Genomic DNA, 11,700 nt, shown 5'->3' with positions numbered 1-11,700 from the left:
CGGAGTGGTTTTCATGAACTTTGATTTCTGTTATCTTCAAATTTGCGATGTTCTGGTCGAAAATGCGGCCATCGCATTTGCGATGAAGCCTCGCATTTGCGATGCCTGGGCGGCTGGGCAGCTTTTCGCATTTGCGATTGATCAGCCGCATTTGCGAAGGCTGGTTTTCGCATTTGCGAAGTCTTTGTCGCAAATGCGACCTCAGCAGAAATTCTTCAGGTTCGCGATGAATCCTTCGCATTTGCACGATTCGCATTTCGCATTTGCGAACCCCCTGTCGCAAATGCGACATCTGCGACATGTTAATTGCCGAGAATTCCGAGTTTTTGCTTCATTTTTTATATTTTTGAACCCTAGCTTCGAGATGAGGTGATTTTAAGAGGAGATTTTCATATCAAAATATTGGGTAAGTATCTTTAATCAATTTTCAACTATATTTCATAATTTTATACAAGATTTTACATCAAATTCATGAGAAATCTATGGAAGAATTTGGAAATTTTGTCAAAGTTTTGAAAAATAAAAATTTGAGATTTGAGAGTCGAATAGGACTCGGATTTGAAAACCAAACACATATTTAGACTCGTGAGGCTATGTGTAGTCAAGACCTACCCTTGGACCCGGGTTTTGACAGGGCGGGCCCGGGGTTCGACTTTTGTTGACTTTTGGAAAATCTAATAAAAATCACAACTTTATTAATTGAGATTGTTTTCTCTTGCATTGTGTGATGTATTCAAGTCGTTGATGGCTAGATTGAGCCGGGCGGAGGCGAATTTATTAAGGAAAAAGGCTAGAGTGAGTGTTGAGTTAGACGAATGGAGGTAAGTGTTTTACCTAGCCTTGTTGAGGGAGTTTTTTTATCTATTTGTCATTGTTTTCTACATGCGGGGGTGATACATATATGAGGTGACGAGCGTATATGTATGTGTCGGGGTTAATCATGCTCGGGGGGTAGATTAGGCTATAATTGTGTCATGTAGAATTACGTAGCTTCCTTGCTTCATGCTCCACTTGATTCACAGATATTAAGAAGATAGTATAACATGTTAGTAATCAAGACTTAACCTAATATAACTTGGTCGAATTTGATAGCATTCTGAGGATACATTGATGGGTCTAGTTTGGTCATCTCTATGCGTAATCACTACTACATTGCTACGGTCGATATTTTGCGATGCTGGATTCTATGCTTGTGCTGCTGATAAATTGTGAGATTTGTGGAAGTACTTGAATTGTACGGCCCTTGAGGGCTTATTGAATCATTGTTGGCTTGGAAATACCGTGATTGAGAATTTGTTGGAATATTCGTTTGAACACTCTCCTCGATGTTATTTATACACCATGCCTTATCATTTTATTGATATCATATGCTTGATAAGGAAGAGTGTAAAGCACAAAGGGTGATGCCGTGCCATTTCATATACATTATTATGTGAGGAAGAGTGTAAAGCACGAAAGGTGATGCCGTGCCATTTTATATATATTTTTATGTGAGGAAGAGTGTAAAGCACGAAGGGTGATGTCGTGCCATTTCATTTATATTGTTATGTTTTTATTATTGTGAGGTCATGACACGAAGGGTATTTCCGTGCAAGTGAGGATGAGGGACATGCATTATGATATGATACCTGTTTTCCATGTATACATTTTCGCCTTTATATTAAGGTGTTACTGTCGCAATTAAATGTTCTGAGTGATATGTGTTATTGTCCTGTACTTGACCTCTATCTCAATTGTTGTTGCGTTGTCCATGTCTTTTACTTGCTTAATTTGCATATGCCATGCCTACTTCCTTCTTTTGAAATTATACTTATGTCATGCCTATTCTGTCGCACTCTAGTTAAGCATTCCATCATGTTAGTCATTCATGCCCTTACTTGCTAACTTGTAAAAATTATGTGTTTCCTCCTTACCTGTCATATTTGTACTTAGGCCCCAATATATGTTAGTTAATTGATGCTGATATCCCTTGCTTTCTAATTGTTGTTATTACTCACGTGCTTCCGTTTAGTCCTTTACTGTGGCCCACATGCATATTCTTGTCCGTTGTTGTTACTTGTGTGTTTTCTACTTTGTAATTCCTTGTTATTATGTTTCCATCATATAGTTGGTTCTGTTATATGTTCATTTTGAAGGATGAGTTTAGCGCATGAAGGGTGTTGGCGTGCTAATTGAATTGTTACATAAATTTATATATATATATGGTGAGGATGAGATAAAAGCACGAAGGGTGTTACCGTGCCATGTGATTTGACATTTTGACATTTTGGGCATACTTCTCTTACCAGGAAAGATCGTAAATATTCTACTGTGGTTCCTTTTAGTAATTATTGAATGTCTCCCCGAGTTTTATATGATACTTTATCTGTTATGCTTTGGACTGCTTTACTGTTAATCCATTGTACAAGTTGTAATAATAAGCATCTTGTAACTAAAAACCTCGTCATTACTTCGACGAGGTTAGACAAAATACTTACCAGTACATGGGGTCGGTTGTATTGATACTGCACTTCTGCACATTGCGTGCAGATTTTTAGAGCGGAGCTGTTGGTGACGTCGGGTGCTGATTCGGAAGATGTTCGTGCGTTTAAATAGAGCTGCCACTTTTTCTCGGTAGCTTAGATTATTGCTAATCTGTTTATGTAACCTTCAATAGATAGTGTATTTATTTGTAACAATTTTGAATTTCCAAATCTTAGAAGCTCGTGATTCGTACTTCCGGTCTTGGGTAAAATTGTAAATGTTCAGTTATCTATTCTCTAATAATCTCAGTTGAGTTGTATTTTCTGTTAGTTGGCTTACCTAGCGGGTTGAGTTAGGTGTAATCACGACTTGTGGTTTTTGGGTCGTGACAAGGTGGTATCAGAGCACTAGGTTCGTAGGTTCTACTAGTCATGAGCAAGTGTCTAGTAGAGTCCTGCGGATCGGTATGATGACTTCCATACCTATCCTCGGGAGGCTACAGGGCATTTAGGAAAAATTTCCCTTTCTTCTTTCTTTATCGTGCAGCCTTGCTTCAGCTGAATTCTACGACTTTGACTCTTCTCGATCGCTCATATGTGATGTTGTGCGCTCAATATTCGCTATGTGCCGACGATCGGTGATGCTACAGATGGATTACGATGGGATATGAATGCTTGATTATCATCATGATGTGTTGTCTAGCCTCAGAAGCGGATGCAGTGTTAAATCTTCTAGTCGTTCATTTGTGTTATGAGGCAAGTTCATATGTCTGGTTGGTAAGCACATATTTGGAAAGATTGGCTGGTGGCTTGACAATTGTGACTAAGGTGGGTTCACGGCAAGGTGTCGATTTGAGTATAACCGGTGAGCCATTTCCTATGAGTTTGGATCTTGTGTCTCGTATGAGGTTTCCATTTGGTGGAGTGCACATGTCATCATATCAGAGCATCTGGGGATTTGACTATGACGATGATGGGCGAGCGATTGGAAAAATCTTCGGGTGTTCTATGATCATTATTTCATGAGTTTTGAAGTAATCAGCTAAGTAGTCGTGCAGTATTGGGGAATGCTATGAGGATATAGTATTTTGGGTTGCTGATGAGGTGTTCTATGACTTCGAGCTAAGTGGTGGAGGCTGCTAATAAAGATCGAATTGTAGGATCATGGGCCGTATCAGTTTCTGGACCAAGGGATTGCTTGATTATTTCTTCGAATGGTCATATGTTAGTGAAGCACGGGTTGCCCGACGCGTATTAGGTGTGTATTGAATATTGGTTATCGAGAGTTAGCCTTTAAGGACTTTTGAATTTGTCTACGGGCAGGCTTGAAAGCGATAGCGAGTGGTAATAGGATCGGCGGTATTTCCTTGTCAAGAAAGGTCTACATGTCAATGTTGGAATGATGCGAGAAATGGCTTCGGGTTTCCAAGAGGTTCCCTCAGTGCGAGCGTATCGGGTTGATTTACTTTCGAGTTGGCAGTCTGCGTAACTCGGTTGAGTTAGAGGCAATTGGTTCTGATTTCTCGATCAGGTGTTAATGAGTTCCAAAGAACTTATCATGGTTACGACCACGATTGGAGTTAAGGTTTTCTATAGGTATAGAGGTTATATTGTGTGTGGTGGTGTTCTCCTGGATTGAGTTAAATGAAAGATTCTCGGTTGATGAGGTGTTCAATTTGCTTATGTTTCAGAGTTGGCTATGAGATTTTCGTAGTGTGCAACTTAGCATGTTAGAGGCGATGCGCCGTGTGGGGTTGAAAGTTGCAGGTACAAGGTTACAAATAGTTCGGAGAGAAGGATATGAGTTCTCGATCTCACGGATGATTTCGGGTGTTTAAGGTTTTGCTGGTACTATGTATTCCTATCGGAGTAGAGTTCGCATGTTGGCAAGTACCATGTGTTTTGACTTATGGGTATTTTTTCGTGAGATGACGGAGTATGAGTCACGTGTCAGCCATTGAGTAGCGGTGTTGAGATTTGGTATGAAAATTTTGGTATTCGTGAGGCTCAGAGACTGAATGTTCTTGTTGACAGACTATTCCTGGATTGCGAGTTGAGAAGAAATGTAGAGGATTGGATGATTGACGATAGGTGTTATGAAAAGGTTGCTATAGACTTTTGGAAGGTTTATTACATGCTTGAGGAAGATCGGGATTTGGTTTGGGGATTATCTTGAGCCTAATGAGAATGTGTATTCTGTATCGGATCGGACCTGCTTGTTTTGCGCAGTTGTTGCCACATGTATATCATCGGGCGGAAGGGATGTTATTCGCGACTTAATTTATGTTATATGTTTCTGTCTGATTCTATGACGTGTTGTCGGGGTTACATGATTCTTTGCACGCATATTGCGATTCAGTTTAGGCCTCATGGCATCATGGGCCAGGTAGCCTTTGTGATATTGATTTGCTTATTGCACCATAGTTGTGCTTGACTTCCTCAATATTGTTTGTTCTTAATGATTTTCCCCACAGTTATATTTTGTACAATCTGTGGTGCTAGATGTTGACGCATATATGATCTGTGAGCCCGAGTATTATGGCTCGAAGGGTACCCTATATGGATTGATATTGATGGGATCGGGTTGCACGCCGCAACGGTACAGTGATGAAATGTGGCTCCTTGTTTCTATTTCGTGTATTTTTCTTTCACCTTGTTGAGAATAGTTCATAGTAAAATGCTAAAATTTCCTTGCCTGCTTAACTTGCTTAGTAATTTTCTTATTTATTTTTCTTACTATTATCTGTCATGTCTGAATTATTACTTGTTAGTGTTCAGAACTGGGTTGTGTGTGGCTCCATATGTTATTGTTGAGGCTTGTAGGTGTGGCTTCTTGTATTGGCTAAGATGAGGTTCCTAGACCAGAGATTTGCACTATTGTATTGGGATGAGGAAGGTTTGGAAGAATAACACTATGTTTCGTTGAGGATGGGTACAATGGCCCTGGTCGGGTGAGTGAGTTTCTTGGATCATTGAGGAGATGAGTGGTTAATAGGTTATGCGTGTTTCTTTCATCGTCGGTAGGTTACGAAGGTTTTGAACAAGGTGCAAATCAATATAGGGTTTGCTACCGGATCAGATTTGTTTTTGGGCAGTGATGGTGGTCGGCAGTTCCTACTGTGAGTGTCGAAGTGATGGGGAATGTCATGTGATTACATCTTGTATTATGGTTGTAACTTGATACAGCTTGTTCAGACTTATATTGTGTGTGGATATGGGATTCGAGTCTTGTAATGAATTCTGGATGATAGAGATTGGGTTCTAAGGTTTAAGGAACAAGATTGAAAACAAGGATCTCTAATGGTGCAGTGTTGGCGGGCTTATGTGGAGTAGGGTGACGTGGCATCGCCCCCGAGTTTTTGCTTAATAAGGTTACACCGTGATTGTATAGCTTTGGAATGACTCCTGGCACGTTCGAGGACGAACATGTGTTTAAGTGGTGGAGGATGTAACGACCCGACCGGTCGTTTTGGGAATCTGCACTTCGCTCGGTATCTTGAGGGCTCGAGTATCTCCGCATGAGGTATTATGACTTGAGTAAATCGTCGATGTTGGTTTTCAAGTTATCCTGAATCGATTTGGAAGAATGAACTTCAAGATTTGAGTTCTAAGTTGGAAAAGTTGACCAAGCTTGAATTTTTAGCATTTGACCTCGGAATAGAGTTTCGTCAGTTCCATAGCTCCGTTGGGTGATTTTAGACTTAGGAGTGCGTTCGGATTGTAATTTGGAGGTCCGTAGTTGGATTGGTCTTGAAATGGCGAAAGTTGGTTTTTTGGGAAGTTTGACCGGGATTTAACTTTTGAATATCGGGTTCGGATTCTGATTCCGGAAGATGGAATAGGTCTGTAATGGCAAATGTGACTTGTGTGCAAGATTTGAGGTCAATCGGAAATGATTTGATAGGTTTTGGAATCGGTTGTAGGGGTTGAAATTTCAAAGTTCATTGATTTTGAATTGAGGTGTGATTCGTCGTTTCGAGGTTGTGATGCGTGATTTGAGGCTTTGAGTAGGTTCGTTTGTCATATAGAACTTATCTGCAAAATTTGGCGCCATTCGGAGTTGATTTGATGTGGTTCAAACGCTTGGTTGCGATTCTAGAAGTTCTTGAAGTTTAGTTTGATTTTCATGCGTTTTGGCATCCGATTCGTGGTTTTAGAAGTTATTTTGATGATTTGAGCGCGTGAGCGAGTTCGTGTTGTGTTTTTAGACATGTGTGCGTGTTTTGTTTGGAGCCCCGAGGGCTCGGGTGAGTTTCGAATTGGTTTCGGAATGGTTTTCATGAACTTTGATTTTTAGTTCTGGTATCTTTGCATTTGTGATGTTCTGGTCGCAAATGCGGGCATCGCATTTGCGATGCCTGGGCGGCTGGGCAGCTTTTCGCATTTGCGATTGATCAGCCGCATTTGCGAAGGCTGGTCTTCGCATTTGCGAAGTCGTTGTCGCAAATGCGACCTCAGCAGAAATTCTTCAGGTTCGCAAATGCGATGAATCCTTCGCATTTGCGATCCCCCTGTCGCAAATGCGACATTTGCGACCTGTTAAGTACTGAGAATTTCGAGTTTTTGCTTCGTATTTCATATTTTTGAACCCTAGCTTCGAAATGAGGCAATTTTGAGAGGGGATTTTCATATCAAAACATTGGATAAGTATCTTTAATCAATTTTCAACTATATTTCATGATTTTATACAAGATTTTACATCAAATTCATGAGGAATCTATGGAAGAATTTGGAAATTTTGTCAAAGTTTTGGAAAAAGAAAATTTGAGATTTGGGAGTCGAATGGACTCGGATTTGAAAACCAAATACATATTTGGACTCGTGAGACTATGGGTAGTCAAGACCTACCTTTGGACCCGGGTTTTGACTGGGCGGGTCCGGGGTTTGTCTTTTGTTGACTTTTGGGAAATCTAATAAAAATCACAGCTTTATTAATTGAAATTGTTTGCTCTTGCATTGTGTGATGTATTCAAGTCGTTGATGGCTAGATTGAGTCGGGCGGAGGTGAATTTGTTAAGGAAAAAGGGTAGAGTGAGTGTTGAGTTAGCCGAATGGAGGTAAGTGTTTTACCTAGCCTTGTTGAGGGAGTTTTTTTTATCTATTTGTCATTGTTTTCTACATGCGGGGGTGATACATATATGAGGTGACGAGCGTATATGTATGTGTCGGGGTTAATCATGCTCGGGGAGTAGATTAGGCTATAATTGTGTCATGTAGAATTACGTAGCTTCCTTGCTTCATGCTCCACTTGATTCACAGATATTAAGAAGATAGTATAACATGTTAGTAATCAAGACTTAACCTAATATAACTTGGTCGAATTTGATAGCATTTTGAGGATACATTGATGGGTCTAGTTTGGTCATCTCTATGCGTAATCACTACTACATTGCTACGGTCGATATTTTGCGATGCTGGATTCTATACTTGTGTTGCTGATAAATTGTGAGATTTGTGGAAGTACCTGAATTGTACGGCCCTTTAGGGCTTATTGAATCATTGTTGGCTTGGAAATTCCGTGATTGAGAATTTGTTGGAATATTCGTTTGAACACTCTCCTCAATGTTATTTATACTTCTTGCCTTGTCATTTTATTGATATCATATGCTTGGTAAGGAAGAGTGTAAAGCACGAAGGGTGATTCCGTGCCATTTCATATACATTATTATGTGAGGAAGAGTGTAAAGCACGAAGGGTGATGCCGTGCCATTTCATATACATTGTTATGTAAGGAAGAGTGTAAAGCACGAAGGGTGATGCCGTGCCATTTCATATACATTATCATGCGAGGAAGAGTGTAAAGCACGAAGGGTGATGCCGTGCCATTTTATTTATATTGTTATACTTTTAATATTGTGAGGTCATGGCACGAAGGGTGTTTCCGTGCAAGTGAGGATGAGGGACATGCATTTTGATGTGATACCTGTTTTTCGTGTATACATTTTCGCCTTTATTTTGAGCTGTTATTGTCGCAATTAAATGTTCTGAGTGATATGTTGTTATTGTCCCGTACTTGACCTCTATCTCAATTGTTGTTGCGTTGCCCATGTCTTTTACTTGCTTAATTTGCATATGCCAAGCCTACTTCCTGCTTTTCAAATTATACTCATGTCATGCCTATTTTGTCGCACTCTAGTTAAGTATTCCATCATGTTAGTTATTCATGCCCTTACTTTCTAACTTGTAAAAATCATGTGTTTCCTCCTTACCTGTCATATTTGTACTTAGGCCCCAATATATGTTAGTTAATTGACGCTGATATCCCTTGCTTTCCAATTGTTGTTATTACTCACGTGCTTTCGTTTAGTCCTTTACTGTGGCCCACATGCATATCCTTGTCCATTGTTGTTACTTGCGTATTTTCTACTTTGTAATTCCTATTATTGTGTTTCCGTCATATGGTTGGTTCTGTTATACGTTCATTTGGAAGGATGAGTTGAGCGCATGATGGATGTTGCCGTGCTAATTGAATTTTTACATAAATTTATTCATACATGGTGAGGATGAGATAAAAGCACGAAGGGTGTTATCGTTTATCATATTTTTTCGAGAAATCAAAAATAGAATTAACTATGCTTTTATTATGATTTTTAAAAAAGTGTGAAATAACACAAATTGAAGAGTTGAATCTTATGCCTTTTCAATTTATTTTCCCTCAAAAATTAACATGTTTCCCCTGTAGTGAGGTTTTAGGTACTAAAATAAAAAATAATGATTAATGATGACTCAATTGCATAAGTTTTGGTTTCTGTTATTTCATTCTCATTTGTTCAGGTTTGCATATTAACCAAGTTAACCTCAATACTATACTACAATTGATTTTGCTATATTTTCTAATTTCTTTCATCACCAGTAATCTTTACGAGGAAACAAATTTATGGTCTCTAAGACTTGATCCAACTTGAAAATAATTTTACGTTTATAATTTTGGAAAAGAATAGAATTGAATTCTTTTGCTACTAAATAATTTAAATACTTAGTTATTTGTTCTCAATAATAAAAGGAATAATTTATAGTTTTTGATTAAATTATTAATATTAGCTCATATTGAATTTTAAATATTTAATTATAATTAAATATTTTAATAAGATTATTTTATCTTAAAATGGTAAACGAATTGCATTTTTGCACTTTGTATTTACTAAAGCGTTAGTGTTATTGAATTTTGCTAATTAGTTTCTCTCGCGCGCTCTCTCTCTCTCCCTTTTTATTTTTATATAAATAAAGATATCTCCTAGTTATTTATTCTAATCGTTAAGCATAATTTTTAAATATATATATATATATATATATATATANAGGAAAAGAACGCGTAAAAAATAGTTTGGTAAACTGTTATTAATTATTTTGCTCATGTTATTGGCATAGGTAACTTTGAACTTCGAATTAAATATACAGCACAATATTATTATTTTATTAATATTTATTTTTCCTATTTCTTATTTATGGAATCGTTTGGGTCATCCTATGTTTTAATAGAAGTAAATTGAAGATGATAAGGATGCTTTATTAAACGTAGAATCTTAACCTAATTCAAATAAAGAATAGGTTAATAGCTGCAACTTCAATTCATTTCAAAATCCTAAATGAAGTGAATAATTAAATGATAATTTTGTTTAATGTGAAATCTATTTTTAAAGGGTAAAAAAGATGAACGATATTTCGCTAGGGGATTTCGTGCTTTTAATATAGTAGTATAGATATCGATAGATATAAAATATTGATTATTATTGCACATCTTTCCTACTCAAATAATATTTTTATCTTTATTAATTTTTTATAATACTTGAAATATACATTCACTAATTTAAAAAATATTGAATTAAATATAAACCTCTCACTTTTACTTAATAGTAATAATATACAGAAGCTTTCCTTAGAATTCTAAGTGCTCTGTAATAAGAATAAATGTCAAATTTCATTGAATTTATCGTAAGAAAAAGAAAGGTAATACTCCTACGTCCCTAAAATAATATTTTTGAATATCCTAAATATTAGGATTCTTTACACAATTCAAATAAGGAAAAAATTTAATAACCAAAAATTAAGGTGATTTCTAAGTCATATAATTTAGGAAAATAACTAAATTACGATTTTGTCTAATATAAAGTCTACTTTTAAAGGGTAAAAAAGACGAACGGTATTTTGCTAAGACCCTTCGTGCTTTTAATGTAGTATATAGATATAGATATAGATAATAAACTCCGAAGCCATAATAATGGTTAAATTAAAAGGAAAAATAATAGCATTATCAAGTATATACGAGTGTAATATAATGGTGAAGCTGTAAGATTAGCCCACTACTTTTTCTGGTCAAACTCCTAAAATGATGATATTATTATGTTATTACAAATGCTACTTACCTTTTAGAATTGTTCCAAGTAAGATATGTAAGTCTTGCCCAAAAGATTCAAAAAAAAAAAAAAAAAGATGATTATTGGTTGGCTTTTTATGTGAGATATTTCCATTCAACAAAAGTGTGTAATGATATTATAGTTGAAAATAATAAAATATTTTCACGTATGACTTCAATCACAAAATGTTATTCCAAGACCTATAGCTAATCTTCTTCTTTTATCTTCTCTTAATTTTCGCTTCAAACCATACCAAATGAGATCATAAAAAACTGCTGCAGAAAAAAATTGTTTGCACATGATATTTGCACTAAATTAATGAACGCAAGATATGTTGACTTGCATATGAACTTTCACCATTTAACTATAACTATAGTGAAGTGTTTACACTCACTTTTAATTTATAATTTTTCAGAACTGATCAGATTGTTGCAAACATGAGTACGAATAAATACTTTAGATCTAATACTGCCAGGAAAAAAGAGGGAAGAGAAAAAGATTAAAGAAAATGAAGTATCAAGGTTCCATTAATTTCAGTAGGGTCAACATTTTGCACTGACCTCTGTGTTTCCAATTGTTCCAGAATTTCAGGCATATTCCGAAACTTTTCTAATGTTTTTTTGGACAAAAGCACGTTTTTACTATTAAAAAAAAAGTTACCTAAATACCTAATTCGCAGTACTATACTGCAACGGAAATTTTGCCGTTAAAGTAATTCGTAGTAGAGTACTGCGAATTAGTAAAATTTTTTTTTAAAATTAAATTAGCGTCAGTAGAGTACTGCGAATTGTAGAGACTCCGATTTTGGGTTCCCGACGCAATTCGCAGTACTGCGTATAAGTCAATTACTACACTTAATTAGTTAACTGTCGAACGTTTGACCC

This window comes from Nicotiana attenuata, chromosome 3 (assembly GCF_001879085.1).
Source record: "Nicotiana attenuata strain UT chromosome 3, NIATTr2, whole genome shotgun sequence".
Classification (NCBI taxonomy): Eukaryota; Viridiplantae; Streptophyta; class Magnoliopsida; order Solanales; family Solanaceae; genus Nicotiana; species Nicotiana attenuata.
Note: the sequence above shows the minus strand (reverse complement) of the source record.